The sequence below is a fragment of the Natator depressus genome, chromosome 10, assembly GCF_965152275.1.
Source record: "Natator depressus isolate rNatDep1 chromosome 10, rNatDep2.hap1, whole genome shotgun sequence".
NCBI lineage: Eukaryota > Metazoa > Chordata > Testudines > Cheloniidae > Natator > Natator depressus.
The window spans coordinates 6313989-6330717 of NC_134243.1; the positions used below are offsets into that span (position 1 = coordinate 6313989).

The window sequence follows — 16729 nt, forward strand, 5'->3', positions numbered from 1 at the left end:
TCTATATTTTCTCTGGTATGAAGTCCTTAATACAAGGAATGGGTGACCAGAATGAAGCAGAAAAAAAATGTTACACTGAAAGCACTAAGATCACTTGGGGAATTAATGAGTTTGCAGAATCCTGGCTGAATAGAAAACTTTGTTTGTCGGGTAAAAATGTGTGTTCTGAAGCTATTCTACTCTACTTCTGTGGTAAAGACATAGCTTCAGCTTGCTACATACCATAACTGCTTACATAGGTATTACACGTTCCTGCAAATTACTTGGAAACTAAGGGTCTGGTTCTATAATCCTTACTCATTGTAAATCACACAAAGAGAGGTTATTCTTGTCCAGTGATTGAAGGCAGTGGCGATATGGACTGCAAGATTGGGCCCCTAAATGTGGTTGCGGAAGTCGATAGTTGTATCTGCTCTGTGGTTTTAGAAGTGTTTTATTGAAATGGCACTTAACAGGGAAATCCCCTGACGTGGTTAAGAAGACTGGAGCGGATTACCTCTTTGCCTTACAGTTGCCTCTCATATTGTAAATGAGCAACCACTCCAATGCAGGTAGAATTGTGACACTCCCTTGAATTATGGAGGACTCCAGTGACCCACAAATGAAAGCATTTCAGGGATTTTCTTTTCACTGCCACGCTTTGCAGCATTTCCAGCTGTATTTCCATGCACTGTTGGTGACCTCCAGTAACTAGTGAGCTTAATTACGAGAAAATATTTTCTATAGATCTTCCAGAATATCTTCTTCAGGCTGAATTTAAAACAAACATTGCCATGTTTGGAAATGTCCCTATTCCCTCCTCCCTCTACCCTCTCTGCCTGAGCTTTTGCTAAAGGGTGAGTCATCGTAATCCAGTCCCTAACAACTGAAATACCAGGCAGAGCTGCCTTTAGGTTTTTTGGGGTCTTCATTGAGCGCTCCGGATATCAAAGAGAAAAGCAGTTCCTTTTCACTATCATACTAATTCTCTTCCACAAACCCCTTGTGCTCTAGCATCATTCTACTACTCCTATCCAGTGACCTGTGCCTCATTATTTGTTCATGGTTGAAACGTCGGCTAATATGTTGTCCCAGTAAGATGCTAAAGCTCACTCTCTTATCACATGCAAATGTTGGTTTGCCCTTTAGTTACACCATGTCTGCTGGGTGTCTGGGTTTTGCTGGTCCTTCAAAACAGATTTCACTGCATAACTTTGCCTTATCCTTAGCAAAAGACAACAGTAAATGTGGACATGTAATTAAAATGTAAAAATGCTCACGTAAGAATGACACCATTTAGAACACTTGTGTTTTAGTGCCTAAACACCGATCCTGATATCTGCATATCCTTACCTGCTGTGCGTAAGGATGACTATCAGGTTATTAGTCTGGAAGTGACTGTGCTAACGATTGTGTTAAACCCCTAGCATGCTTGTTGTGAGCCAGTAACTTGCAGAAGTCTGAGCAGACTTGAGCCGAGCTGGGTGCTCGTGAAGTGAATAAGTTTTGTGCCTTTCCTCCTGAGTGCTCATTAAACATTGCATTAGGCAAAGCTGAAAGTTTCTTTTCCTCTTTGTGTCGGTGGATTTAAATGTAATTGTTAACTTACGTCTTTAATCCTCTTGGGCAGTGGATTTGGAAGGTAGATGAGAATAAAAATTAGTCAAGACTATTATGTTGGATGCCCAGGCACTTTAATTAATGCTCTGTAAAATTACAATTGTATGAGAGATAACTTAAAAGGTATAATTACAGTGGTACAATAATTAAACAATGGATGTGAGTGTTTCCAACTTACAGCCAACAAAATGCTCTTTGTCTGGCAATCAGTGGATAAAATCTATGAACTCCAACGCATGAAAGGGGACAGCACCAGTCAAATCCATCTCAATAATTCCTTGTTTGTTTTTCCATAAAAGGAGAAATATGATGGCCGTGCAACACCGATGAAGATAAATTTCATTCAGCAGTGGACTTAATTAGGTTAAGCATATGTGAAGCATTAGAAAATCTTCAGTTTAAGACGCTAAATAAAACCACTTCAGAAAAGTGCTAGTTAACGTTTCACAGCGCCAATCCATGAAATCTTTTAAAGTACAGGCATCAGGAAGAGTTCCAAGGACTTATTTAGTTTTCGATAAAAGTCCCCAAAGATTACTCACAAAGTCCAGAATGTTAGAGCAGGTCTGTTGTCTCTTGGACGCTATGGGAGTGCAGTAAATCATTTAGTTTCCCTGCCTTCCGTATTCTGAGGAATTTTCATCAGAAAACTAGCAATTTTGAACTAACCTCCTTATGAAGGTTTGTGTGTGTACATTGCTAGCCGGCAGTAGCCCACAATGATTCATAATCATAACCTGCAGTCCGTTAGAGTTTGATTGTTTTGTAGCTAAATTGGCCTCTCTGACAGATTGTGCAATTAGCTACATGGGCTTCAGTGCCCTTTTATGAATATGGGCATTCATATTGTGATTAAAAATGCCACGCATCTTTTTTGAAAGGGAATTTTACACATGTTCATGCACTCATGCACGCGCGCGCTCTCATTCTCTCTCTCTCTCTCTCTCTCTGTCCTGGCTCAATGAGCAAATGTTACTTTTCTGCCCACTGGAAAACCTCCAGTAAAAAAAATGAAAAAAAATAAAGAGAAACCATGCCATTTTCACCATTTCTTTTTTGAAAATTACCTATGGCCAAAGGTATCTGTGGAGATTCAAGCTGCCAAGGTTTTCTTTTTAATTGTGCCAGAAATCTTTTAAATGAAAATTCAGCCAGATTCCTCCCCTCCAAAGTGAAATTAAAATTTAACGATTTGCAAGAGAACTGGATGAAATTAAATGCATTTATATAATTTGTAGTTAAACATTCAAGGCAGTGACCTTTGACTGAAATAATTTTGTGTCCAAGAAATAGGGAACATGGTAGTTTTTGGTTAAAGGCTAAGAGTGAGTTCTTCAAAAATATCTAGAAGACATAACTTTTGGAAATTCTTATCTCAAAAATATGCACCCTTATAATAATATGCAATCATATTCGCAAGTTTGCAATTCTATATTCCAAATGAACAGTATCTTTGCAGTGGTGCATGTAACCACCTCCGGTTTAGGTACACAATTGCATAATTTGTTAGCATGATTTACACGCATATTTAGGTACATAGGGTAAAATTTGCCATTGGAGAAAGAGCTAGCACAAAGACTATAAACCACTTAGATCCTTATATTGAGGGCTTATGTGATTCACCTCATTATTGTACATTGTAAAATGTCCCCTGTTTTCTGATACTGAGACTGGATGTGTTTGAGTGCATGCAAGAGAAGGGAAAGGAGCAGTTGAAAGATCATTAGGGGATTGGTTAACTCTGTTATTTTTTATTATTTGTATTATGATAGTTCCTAGGAGCTCTAGTCGTGGACCAGGAGCCCATTGTGCTAGGTGCTGTACAAACACAGAACAAAAAAACACCGACTGCTCCAAAGAGCCTACAATCTAAGTATAAGGCAAGAGACAATACATGGGGACAGACAGACAGTGGAGTACAAGGAAACAATGAGACAATATTGCTCCCCAGCGGCCTAGCCATTCTCACGATATTTGTATTTTAGCAGCAGATTATTTCCAGCTTTCATTCCAGCCAGGAAGTAAGTAAGTCAACTGTGACCTCCAGGCAAGAGATCAGGAAGCCTGAAGGGAAGGAGAACCTTACCATATGCCACTAAACAAGCTATCAGTAACCAAGCTTGGCCAAACACGCAGGTTACTACATTCGTTCAAACAGACTAATGGACAGTTGCTCAAGGAATTCATACAGGGATATTTTTATGCCATTTTGAGGGACCTGAATGAGTTCTACCACTGCGCAGTTAGTGAGGACGTGATTATTATTAAAATTGGTGCTGCTGGCTTTGGCTTAGGTGCGATACTTGTCAATGGGAGTCTGTGCTTTTTTCAGTTGTAGAAGGCTATGGTATCGCTTGCCAATAGACTTTCCATTTGTATTGACAGGCCCTATGTCTTGTGCTAAATCTCCCTATGGTAACTGCACGCCTAAAAATATGTGGCCCCTACACTAAAATACAAATAATTGAAAACTCATGGCGATCTGGGGAAGTCCCGGACGACTGGAAAAAGGCTAATGTAGTGCCCATTTTAAAAAAGGGAAGAAGGAGGATCCTGAGAACTACAGGCCAGTCAGCCTCACCTCAGTCCCCGGAAAAATTATGGAGCAGGTCCTCAAGGAATCAATTCTGAAGCACTTAGAGGAGAGGAAAGTGATCAGGAACAGTCAGTGGACGTGTTGTTCCTTGACTTTAGCAAAGCTTTTGACACCGTCTCCAACAGTATTCTTATCAGCAAGTTAAAGAAGTATGGGCTGGATGAATGCATTATAAGGTGGGTAGAAAGTTGGCTAGATTGTCGGGCTCAACGGGTAGTGATCAATGGCTCCATGTCTAGTTGGCAGCCAGTATCAAGTGGAGTGCCCCAAGGGTCAGTTCTGGGGCTGGTTTTGTTCAATATCTTCATAAATGATCTGGAGGACGGTGTGGATTGCACCCTCAGCAAGTTTGCAGACGACACTAAACTGGGAGGAGTGGTAGGTACGCTGGAGGGTAGGGATAGGATACAGAGGGCCCTAGACAAATTAGAGGATTGGGCCAAAAGAAATCTGATGAGGTTCAACAAGGACAAGTGCAGAGTCCTGCACTTAAGACAGAAGAATCCAATGCACCGCTACAGACTAGGGACTGAATGGCTAGGCAGCAGTTCTGCAGAAAAGGACCTAGGGGTTACAGTGGACGAGAAGCTGGATATGAGTCAACAGTGTGCCATTGTTGCCAAGAAGGCCAATGGCATTTTGGGCTGTATAAGTAGGGGCATTGCCAGCAGATCGAGGGACGTGATCATTCCCCTCTATTCGACACTGGTGAGGCCTCATCTGGAGTACTATGTCCAGTTTTGGGCCCCACACTATGAGAAGGATGTGGAAAAATTGGAGAGAGTCCAGCGGAGGGCAACAAAAATGATTAGGGGACTGGAACACATGACTTCTGAGGAGAGGCTGAGGGAACTGGGATTGTTTAGTCTACAGAAGAGAAGAATGAGGGGGGATTTAATAGCTGCTTTCAACTACCTGAAAGGTGGTTCCAAAGAGGATGGATCTAGACTATTCTCAGTGGTAGCGGATGACAGGACAAGGAGTAATGGTCTCAAGTTGCAGTGGGGGAGATTTAGGTTGGATATTAGGAAAAACTTTTTCACTAAGAGGGTGGTGAAACACTGGAATGCGTTGCCTAGGGAGGTGGTGGAATCTCCTTCCTTAGAAGTTTTTAAGGTCAGGCTTGACAAAGCCCTGGCTGGGATGATTTAATTGGGGATCGGTCCTGCTTTGGGCATGGGGTTGGACTAGATGTCCTCCTGAGGTCCCTTCCAACCCTGATATTCTATGAACTCATACCCCTCCCTGACGGCAGCCAGGAAAACACCAAGATCTACTTCATGTTCTGCGTTCATTGTCTGCATCTTTGCTGACAAAATTGTATTTTAAGGGTGCCCGCTCCCTGCAAATATTGACACAACTGGAGAACTGTTTGTTTCTCTTATTGTTTTAATGTCTCTCTGTGGCCTCAGTGCAGCGAACCATTTAAACATGATTAAGGTTAAGCATGTGCTTAAGTGTTTTGTGGCATCGGGGCTTCTGCCCCTGGATTGGCATACACAATGTACTGGATGTGTATTTTATTAGTACCCCGCCTTGGGAAAATCCAGACCCCAGTGCTAGAGGTGATAAGTGAGTTGGATGAATGTGCTTAGCTGCCCACTGCTTCTCATGCGCTGACCCTTCTGCTCTCTGATGCAGCAAGTTTCAATCCCAGCAAGGGATTTCTAACAAATAATACCTAGGTGTAGTGGATTTCATGATCTCTGCTGGAGATGTTGTCAGTGAAGAACGGTTGCTTGGGGGAGGGAGGAATAAGACACCTCGTTGACTATGTCCAGCTTGCACTATTTGAGGCAGAGGCTTGTTCCTGAGCTGACGGTATTCACAGTTCTGCTACGGCAAGAAAATAAAGTTGTTCCATCATGCATCTTTGTAAAGAGCTGGTTTTGAGGGGATTGAGGGAAAGGGGTTGAGATCAGGATGTGGGTAAAATACAGGAAGGTGACAAATGATAAGTTGGTGTTACAGAGCAGGACTGAAAGCCAGTCCTAGGTCCCCCTCCTGCAAAGATGCTTAATTTTAAGCACCTGACTAGTCCCTTTGAATTCAAAGTGCTGCAAATGAAGTGTGCAAGTCAGTCTTCGCAGGATCAGGGCCGTATATTGCTATTTCCTCAGGGCAAGGAACTTATCTTCCCTGTTAAATGCCTAACACACAATTGACACTATCCATAGCACTAATCTCCCAGGACCGGGATGGGGTCCCTGTGTGCTTTTGAAGGAGCCATTATATTTCTCTGCCTTGGTTTCCAGATCTGTAGAATGTGGGTAACAGAGGCCTGCCTTCCAGGTAATAAATGGCTTTAAAGATGAAAAGCACTATTATAAATGTTGAGTTATTTGGATTATAAGCTCCTCTGGGCAGGTCAACATCCGACTCCATGTCTTGTACAGCTAGTCACACAGTCCGAGCATCATAAGCCATTAATCAAGAAGCAAATGGCATTTTGGAGTTAGTCTATTAAAAAAAGACAATACAAGGTGCATTTCAGGTCACTTCTCCCCACTCTACACCTGCTTCTCTTAATTAATAAGAAAAAAAAAAGTGTTTTCCAGTCCTTTATATTTTCTCAGCAAGCCAAGGTAGATGTGTACAATGTAGCTAGTTCAAAGCACAGTGCTTCTTATTTCCAGTGGATCATCAGCCCTCTGAGGTTATGTCTACACTTATGGTGGCATGTGGAGTACCTACGTTGCATATCCCCCTAGCCCGGGTATCAATAGCAGTGTGGATGGTGAGGCATTGCTTAGGCGAGTAAAGTCACGTCAGAGCCTTAGGGTCTGTACCCCACCTGGCTCTCTACACATCCAAGTCACGCCTCTCTTATCCACGTGGCTGGTTTTAGCGGTGGAGTGTGCTGCTGATGGCTCTGGCAGAGGGGAGGCAATGGAGAAAGGGGAAATTCCTTTTCCGGCCACTAGGAGCTGCCAGAGCCTTTCCCCACCAGAGAGAAAAGCTCCAGCAGTGGGGAAAAGCTCTGGCAGGGGGAAGGCAGTGGGGAAAGGCTGAATCTATTCACTGCCACTTTCCCTGGACACAGCCTGCTTTTTCACTGCACCCCCACTGGTGTAGACCAGGCCTGACAGCCAGCTGGCTGTTTTGGGTGAGGAACATTAAATCATAAAAACGATTCAATAAAGCAAGCGAGGGGTGGTGCATGTTTTGTTTTTCTTAATCCTTGCTATTCCATCATTAGCATGGAGCAAACTTCAGTACAAAGATGCAGCAATTACTAACTTGCGGAAGAGAGGAAAACAAGAGCATCATTTTGAGTTTGCCTCTGGATTTCCTTGCAATACTCTGGTAAGCTCTTTGGGGCAGGGGCCGTCTATTCCTCTTTGTGCGGTGTCTCATTCTTGGCTGGCCCTTAGGCATGACTGTACTATTAAAAGGATTAATAGTAATGCTGAATCTGCCCATGCCAATGAGCCCAGAGCATGATTGTACATATGTTTCAGCATGATTAGGGAATCACCTTCCGTAGAAATCTTTTGGAAACCTATTTAATTGGGCCCTAGGCAGCCAAGAGCAATAAAGAAGAATCTTCATAAATTGTTATGTACATGTGATTTTTTTAATACCTTCTCAGCAGCTTGCAGCTATGGCAACAAATACAAGGATAAAAAAAAGAGAAACTTTATTAAATCAATACATCAGACAGGCATCTAATATATACTGTCCTTCACCCCCAACATATACAATTTGCTGGGAGGTTAGATTCTAGACAGTTAAGATGTTTTTCCCTTCAGAGAAGGCAAATCATATGGGATAATTATATATTTTTTTCAAATATGACTAGCCCTTTTAAAAAAAATCTCTGCTTATTATTTAAATTGTAATATTTTGCATACTCACAAAGTTACACAAAAGAGAAGAAAAATGAGATGCATGAATTTATGGATTTCATTTGGGTAACTAGACTTTGGAACTAAAAGCAATTTAAACACCTTTTCACAAAAATGCACACACACACAAGTATGATACATATATAGTAATTTTGCATCATTTTCGGTTTGAGAGCTTTTCGTTATGTAATATTTAAGGTTGCCAACTTTGGTAATATTTAAAAAACAGACACACTAGCAGGAGTGCTAGAACCTCCCCTGCCCCGCCTTTGCCCCACCTCTTCCCCTGAGGCCCCACCTCCAGCCACTCCTTCCTCCTTCCCCCCCCCCCCCCCCGCTATTGCTCACGGCTTTTCCCCTCCCACCCTCCACTCCCCCACCTGGGTCAGGAGGGACTTGCCTGCAGAGCCGGGGCTGGGAGTTGCAGCCACCCAATGAAAGTAGGTGATGACCACGATTGAGTAGGGGCTGGAGCCGGTGATGACATGGTGCCTCCCCCACTCACACTAACTGGACTTTAGGTGTTCAGTCAGTAGATCTGACCAGACGCTGTCAGGTCCCCTTTTTTTACTGGACTTTCCTGTCAAAAACTGGGCACCTGGCCACCCTAGTAATATCCCAGAAAATGCCTACCACCTAAATTCACAATTCTGCCTTTTTTATTATATTTCTCCAGCATGTTTGTACAAAGATCTCAAACGGCATTAAAATGTTAATTTAGCCTCACAGTGCCAGATAGGTCAATATTGTATCCATTTTCCAGCTGGAGAAACTAAGATACTGAAACCCCAATCCTGCAGGCACTTACTGTTGTTAGTAGCTATTTGTGTTGTGATCACATTTGGGGTTCCTAATCAGGGATTGGAGCCCCATTATGTGAGGCACTTTGCACATATGTAATGGAAAGATGGTCTCTGTCCAAAAGTTCTCTCAGACTTAGTACCTGAAATCCATTGAAATCAGTAGAACTACTCAAATACATAAGTGTTTTGGAGCCTGGATTTGTACGGAAAAGGGTTTGCAGCTTTGAGGCATAAGACATAGTCCTTCCAGTTTCCTATGATGAGTCACTGGCTGATGTGAGAATAGCACCCAGAAGCCCCCACTGCCCAGCCTGACAATGTGTGCAAATGAAAACTACAGTTCAAAAGACTTTTTTTTTTTTATTCTTTAAAAATGTGCTTTGTTAGAATGCCTCTAGATTTTCTTGCAATGCTCTAGTAAGCTCCTTGGTGCAGTGCCTCATCCTTGGCTGGTACTTTGGCACAACTAATATTAAACATGATTAATAATAATGCTGAATCCGCCCATGCTCATGAGCCCAGAACATGGTAACAGCTTGGAAGGACAAACGGTGAGGAATATGTTGAAGGAGTAGAAGCTTGGTCCTGCATTCGCCATACACCTCAACTCACTGCTTTCAAAGGTATTATGGCAAAAGGATAAGTCTAAAAAAGCAACATTCCACCCTTAGAGTATGTTTGGGTACAGAGCGAATGCAGCAGCAGGTCCTTGGGACTGAAGAACAAAAGGATGAACAGGACTTTGCCAAACCTCGAAAGCAAACAATTTCTGGTATGTGCAACACAATTTATGTGCAATTTTCCTGTCATTAAAATGATCTTCATGTGGAAATTTTAATTAAAAAGAACATGGAACTAAATGCACCACCATCAATTAAAATTCTTGGATCAGTGTAATAACTGCTCTGCTTCAAGGCAGAAAACCAGAATTCTCATTTTTGCTAGAAACAAACAGAGCGTAGGCCCCAGTTTGTTTAAAAAAAAGCCCTTAAGCGTGTGCTTAAAACCCTTTGGCATCCGTGGGACTTAGGTCTGATTCAAAGGCCATTGTAGTCAATGAAAAGACTCCTGCTGGCTTCACTGGACTTTGGATGCGATTTTCAAAAGCGCCTATGTGATTTAGGTGCACGAATCCCATTGAAAGTCATTCTTAGGACACCTTAAAGGGCCTAATTTTCAGAGAGAGGGTGTTGAGTATTTTCTGAAAACTGAGGCCCCTTTAAGGTGTCTCAGTTTGGAGGAGTACCAAGTCGCGGGTCACTCTTGAAATTCTTGGTCATGCTCTTTTAGGCACTCTTAAAGATCTCACCCTTTGGACCAAGCACTTAAGGACTTGTTAAAGTTAAGCACATGTGTTGCTGCTTTGCTGAGTTGGGGGGTCTCAGGCCCAAATAGTCTGAGCTCTGTTCTAAACCAACAACTTCTTGTCCAAGGAGGTTCTAAATTTTGCAAAATGAGTGATCTGATCCCTTGCTCTCTCATCCACCTTCTTGCAACTCTGGAAGAACTTGATAGGACCTTCTATGTCTCTTCTGTGATTCAGCGACCTGTATGTGTCTGCAACATTCAGGAAGTAAAAGAGAAAAATCTGGTGTTCACACTGTAGACAAATGGTTTTTTTTTGAAATGCACGGCATTTTTAGCTGTGGGAGGAGGATTTGCATACTGCTGAGCTACCTGCTGTGATATCTGTGGTGTTGCTAGAAATTCAATGAAAATGGGCAACACTGTAAAAGCGTATTGCTTTGCAACAGGAATACTGATTTCTCTTCCAGACTTGTTGGGTTGTTTTAAAGAAATATCGGCATACAGAGAAGGCACAAGCTCCATTTTCTTAGAATTACTGAAATAAATAGCCTAGATATTTTCTATGACAGTATGGCAAGAGACCTGATGTTCTCACTAATTTCCAATTTGGTTGATTTACTTTATGTTGACCTGTAGATTGTCTGTCTGCAAATTCCATTATAGATGGTTGTCCTCTTCATTACAAATCTTAAAGTGTGGGGTAGTGTTGGCATATTAAAAAGCCGTTGAGGTACCCACATTTCAAGGTGAGTTTATGGGGGCTCTCTTCTTTGGATGTGTATATAAATATACATGCACAAAACATTGAGGATCCTTGAATTGCAAGACGTTATACAGTATTTTTCTTGGTCTCATTTCTGTCTGATGCCTAAATATCTCAAGCTATTTTGCAAATGTGATTATTGGAATAAGAATTAAATCTGCTCCATAGACTCTTATCTTCTGCATATTTGTGTTTCTTAAGGAACACAAGTTTTCAAAGGCTATGTAAATGCATTAGGCTGGTTTCTTTAAATAACCAGAGATGATAAAATGTTATCACTTGAAAAGCCATCTGTTCCCCTTGTCATAGTGGTGGAGGTGCAAATTCTTTTCATGCTGCCCGTCCTGCCTAAAGATTTCTTGGTGTCTCCTCAGTTCAGTCACAGTCCAATTGTCTCATTCATTTTCTGACCTCTCTCTTTGCTGTGCTTTGTCTAGCTGTTCTTCTACCACCATTGGTCCTCCCTTGCTGTCCAGTTTTTTGTTTTGGAGTAGGGATGGCTTTTTCTAGCAATTGGTTATCTGGAGTCATATAACCAAAGGCTGTTTTCCTTTTGAATTTTTTAGTTGCTTGATGCTTCTAAAGCATATATTTGTATGGTCCAGATCGGGGATACTAGCTGGTCTTAACCAAAAGAGGCAAATGAAATGCAGTGAAATAATCTTGCGGTGTATAGATTTAAAGATCTGGCATTAGGAAAAGTGAGGCCAAATTGAGTTTAAACAACACAATAATACATTAAGGGCCAAATTCATTGGTGGTATAAGTAGGTGCAAATCCATTTACTTCCTACAAAGAATCAGAGGGGTAGCCATGTTAGTCTGTATCCACAAAAACAACGAGGAGTCTGGTGGTACCTTAAAGACAAACAGATTTATTAGGGCATAAGCTTTCGTGGGTAAAAAACCCCACTTCTTCAGATGCGTGGAATGAAAATTACAGAAACTGGCATAAATATATATTGGCACATGAAGAGAAGGGAGTTGCCTTACAAGTGGAGAACCAATGTTAAAGGCTAATTCAGTCAGGTTGTATGTGGTACACTCCCAATAATTGAATTCAAGCCAAGCTGGGACTGGGAGTGGTTGGCTTACTACAAAAGCAATTTTCCCTCTCTTGGTATTGACACCTCCTCATCAATTATTGGGAGTGTACCACATGCCAGGAATCAGAAATACAGTTCCATTTTAGGTGTTTTAGATATAGAACCTAGCGGAACAGGGACCATAGTGCTTTGGCCATGAAGCTGTAACCTCCACTTCTTACTCTGAGGAACAAGAGGAGTCTGTCTTTTGGGTTCTAACATACCCACTGTGTGTGCATGCTCATGCGCTCTTCCCTGCAATTCATTAACTTATTAATATCAGACAAGCTAGAGATCTCTGTAAAATACAAGTCTGATCATAAAGGCCCTGTGACTGAAGCAACTTCTCTGCTGAATACAGCAGAGGAAACATGGAAATGTTCCCTTTCTGGAAGTGTAATGAGGTTCTAAAGCTATCCATGTTCTTCCTCTCTGGTCCTTCCTTATGATGTGAATGCTACACCCAGGAGGTGACATATAATCATCTCATGATTGAGTAGAGATGTAGTTAACATCCTCATGACCTCTTGTTCTAAGAAGCTGCTGGATAGATGATCAAATGATGGGAAAACTCGTTTGGCTTGGTAAGTGTGTGTTCTTTTGACGTGTGCGCTTATTTATGAGGTCTTCTAATGAAGATAAACTATGCTTGTGTTACCTGGGATAGAAAAGCCGAGCTCGTAATTTACAGTTCATGAAGATAGCTATATTGTTAATTATAGGCTCCAACAAAGTACCTGAAAGTATGAGGATCATAAAGTTTACATCCACTTCACGTGCTGCTAGATTACTTCCCTGGGCTATTGATTCAAAAACTGACCAGAATTACCCTAGTCATATCATTTAACTTCGGACAAGAGAGAACCCTTTGAGGGCAGTGTTCATAGAATCATAGAAAATTAGCATAGTTAAGTTAAGCATCCTTAGTATTCCTTGGCTCATGAGTGCAGAGGATCACCATGGAAGAGAACATTAATTAAGACTGCTTATGAAGTAATTGACATTAAACATCAATAAAAGTCTTGCTGAATAGTTGTAATTATTCTAGAACATGGGTGCTTGAGGCTATATGCAAAATGCATTATCGAAGAGCCCAAGCTCAGCTCAGACACATAACATATGGGCCGTTTGTCTGGTAGAAGGAGGTGTGTGAAGGATAATTAATTGGTGTCCTGGATGCTGTCCTGACCATTATCACTGCTCCACAGTCTGGTCTTCAGGCCTTATGAATTTGGATGTGTATTATACCATGTGTTAAATAGTAGAGCTACTCCTCCAAAAAACAAGCATACTAATAAGTTAGTAGGGAATGAATTCTGGTATGTGCAGAGGCATAGGAGCAGGGATGTAATTACCCCTCTCAATACTGATATGACCTGGATTATTGTGTTCATTTCTGGGCATCCCGTTACAAGAAAGATACTGACAAATCGGAGGAAGCTCAGAAAAGAGCAACAAAAATTACCAGGGGATGGAGGGATTGAAAAATAGAGAGCTAAATATGTCAAGCTTGGCTAAGCGGTGACAAAGAACATGCATGAAAACATTATGCAAGTATTGGAAAGGCATAAATACCAGGGGAGAGGAATTTTTAGGGGGGGTTCACAGGGATAATTGGATGAAATTAAGATGTGATGGCATGGCTTTTTAATCTAGTAGACGAATGCATAACAAGATCCAGTTGCTGGACGTTGAAGCTAGACTAATTCATACTGTAAATAAGTTGCAAATTTTTAAAAGTGAGGGTAAATAACTGTTTGAACAGCTTGCCAAGGGACTCTGTGGATTCTCTGTCACTGGAAGTCTTTAAATCAAGCCTGGGTGTCTTTTTAAAAGATCTACTCTAGCTCAACCCAGAGTTATGGACTTGATTCTGGAAAGACTGTGTGAAATTCTGTGGGCTATGTTATGCCAGGGATCAGCATAAAGTGATTGTTAAGACCCTTTAAAATCTATGAATGTGTGAAATAAAGAGAAAATTTAGACTGAATAAACAAGGGACAAGAGAGAGAGTCTTACCGGTGGGTCAGATTCTGATATTCTTAACTCTGGTTTAATAGCACCTTACCCCAATGAGACTTGACTTCCTGGGGGTTACTTATGGAGTAAAGTACTACTCAGTGTAAAGGTATCAGAATCTGGCCCAGTGCATTAGGCTTTGGAAGCTTACCATTTTGAATGACATAATATATTGACATCCGTATATTCTTGTGTGAGAAGCATTCACATAAGGCCGTCCTTAGGCTGAGAATGCCTATTCACATATAGTCTTCTCTTCTCTATCAAACAGTATTGTGAGCGCGGGGCTGTTTTTCAGGTTTTCTTGTCTACTGCCCTGCCTCCACACTCATCACATTTCTGTTCCCAACGACCACACACTATTCCGGCAATTACTCAGCTGTTTCTCAGCTGTTTCCTTTAACCTGCTGCCATCAGAGAGAGACAAGACATTAAAGCTGCTCTACACATGGAGGTATTTTTTCTTTTTATTGATGGGAGTAAGCTACCCCAGGGCCTGCAGGGAACAGCTGTTCGTCTGGGATATCCGAATGTCTGGCATAACAACGCCCCAGATCACGAGGGAGCAGTGAATCGAGATAGCTTTGTTACTTGTATTTAATTATCTTGACATTTTCACATTTTCTGGAAACAACTCCCCGGCCTTTCAAATTCAAAAATTTAGTAGTTTTTCCCTTAGTGCTCCTTGGGGAAGGAAGGGTGACTAAAAATGATCTTTATTAGCTTGAGTTTGAACAAGCTTCTGACACTTTATCTGTTAAATAGGGATGGCCAGTCTGGATCCAGATCTTATAAATGAAGCCTCCCCCAACCCCTCCACTTTAATCAACCCAGAAACCATTTGTGGTTATTTTTAGGTTTTGAAAACTCCCTTCCATTTCCCCCTGTTATTTTTTTCTCCTCATATCTCAGCACATCCAGGTTTTAACCAAAAGCGAAGAGACCAAATGCCACCATATCAGCAGGCGCTCCCTGCAGCCTGGTTTGGTGCTATCTGCATAGACCAAAGCATGACTTGAATGGTGAATTCCCCTCCCCAGGAGACCCCATAGCTAACATCCAGGAGATAAAAGCATGAGCACAAAAAGGAAGAGATGCTGTGGAAGAGAAGAGGAAAGAGTTCTTTAATGCTCTGTCTCCCCCAACCTCATGGACCCATCTTTATAATTAAGAAAATCTGATACCATATGTACCCCCTCTTTCCAAAGCCTGTAGTTGCAGCCCCATTTCTGCCAGTATCCTGTCCCCATCTTCTCTTCCTCCATCTTCTTTCTATTATTGTCCCCAACTCAAAAACTCACTTGATGCCTTCTGTCCCAGTTCCCCTCTTCAAATGGCCTTTGCTTTTCCCAGCCCAGCTACTTGCACCCTGAGAGATTTGATTTGAGGATATGACCCAAGACACAATACAGAAACGATTCCTGCGGCACTGACTTGCAGCACTTTACTGCAGGATTGTGACAGACTGGGGGGGAGGGAGGGCATCATGGGTACAAGGCTGCAAGCTGCTGAGATGGACTAGGACAGGGTAGGAGACCCAAGGGCAGAAGAGGAAATTAACGGCAATGTAAGAACAAAGCTAGGGAGGGAGAGACTGGCAGGTTGTGAGGGGGCTGAAGAGAGACTGTGTTTTAAAATGTAAGTGATGTGCCCTGTAATGAAGCAAAATTGAAAAACAGCCTGTCCAATCCCGTATCGGTAGTACCCTGACAAAGTGTGTGTTATATCCCAGTCTGGTGGCTGATCTGCTAGAAGAAAAGAGCCTACTGGTGCTGCCCACCAGAAGCTACTCCTTTAGCTCAAGTGGTCGAAAGTTCTTAGTGATGAGCATCCGGGGTTCAAAACCCCCTCATTAGAAATGTAGGGCTGGAAGGGAGCTCCAGAGGTTATCTAGTCTTCCCTCAGCGCAGAAGCAGGTCCAAGTATACCTAGATCATCCCTGACAGGTGTTTATATAACTTGTCTTAAAAACCTCCAGTGATGGGCATTCCACAACCTCCCTTGGAAGCCTGTCCCAGTCCTTAGCTATTGCTATGGTTCGAAAGTTTTTCCTAATACCTAACCTAAATCTCCCTTGAGGATTTCTTCTTGTCCTACTTTCAGTCGACAGGGAGAACAATTGATGCCTGTGCTCTGTTTGACCCATTGAGTGATAGGGGTCGTTATATCTGTGCACATCTCACTTCCTGGTATAAAGCATTGGATAACAAATCTCTGAGCATCAGCGGGGAAATAACAGGAAGAATAGAGAGAACCAGAGAAAGACAGTTATTCTCCTTAGGTCCCATACCATGATAAAAGTTATGTCATCTTCACACAGTCCTAAAAAAGAATCCATCCCTGGTTAGCCGGTGCCGTGTCTTGTTGGGGATTTTAAATTCTATTTTGATGCAATAGTGGCTCATTCAAATACAGAGAGAGAAGTAGCAAATAATCCTTTTCATCTGGCTGCTTGTGAGGTTTTAATTAAACACCCAGCATTGTTTCTATTAACGTTTTAAAAAGCTGGCACCTTTCGTTCTGCTAAGCTGAGCTCCAAGCACAGCCGAGGGGGGAACAGCTAATGAGTTCAGCCTTGCCTTTCCCATTGGCTTCTCTGTGTTCTTTTCTTTGTCCTAAGTGGAAGCAGTCAGGGCTTTTCCTTAAATGCATGCTACGTACTCTTTGTACTTAGAGCTAGGAAAGATACAGGTTTTATCTTCCTTGGAG

General features: G+C 42.0%; 1 protein-coding gene across 1 annotated transcript in view; it reads left to right on the forward strand.

Moving 5' to 3' along the window:
• The window catches only part of CACNA1H (calcium voltage-gated channel subunit alpha1 H), a 477272-nt gene that overhangs the window by 121150 nt on the left and 339393 nt on the right, over positions 1 to 16729 (forward strand). The window lies entirely within an intron of this gene.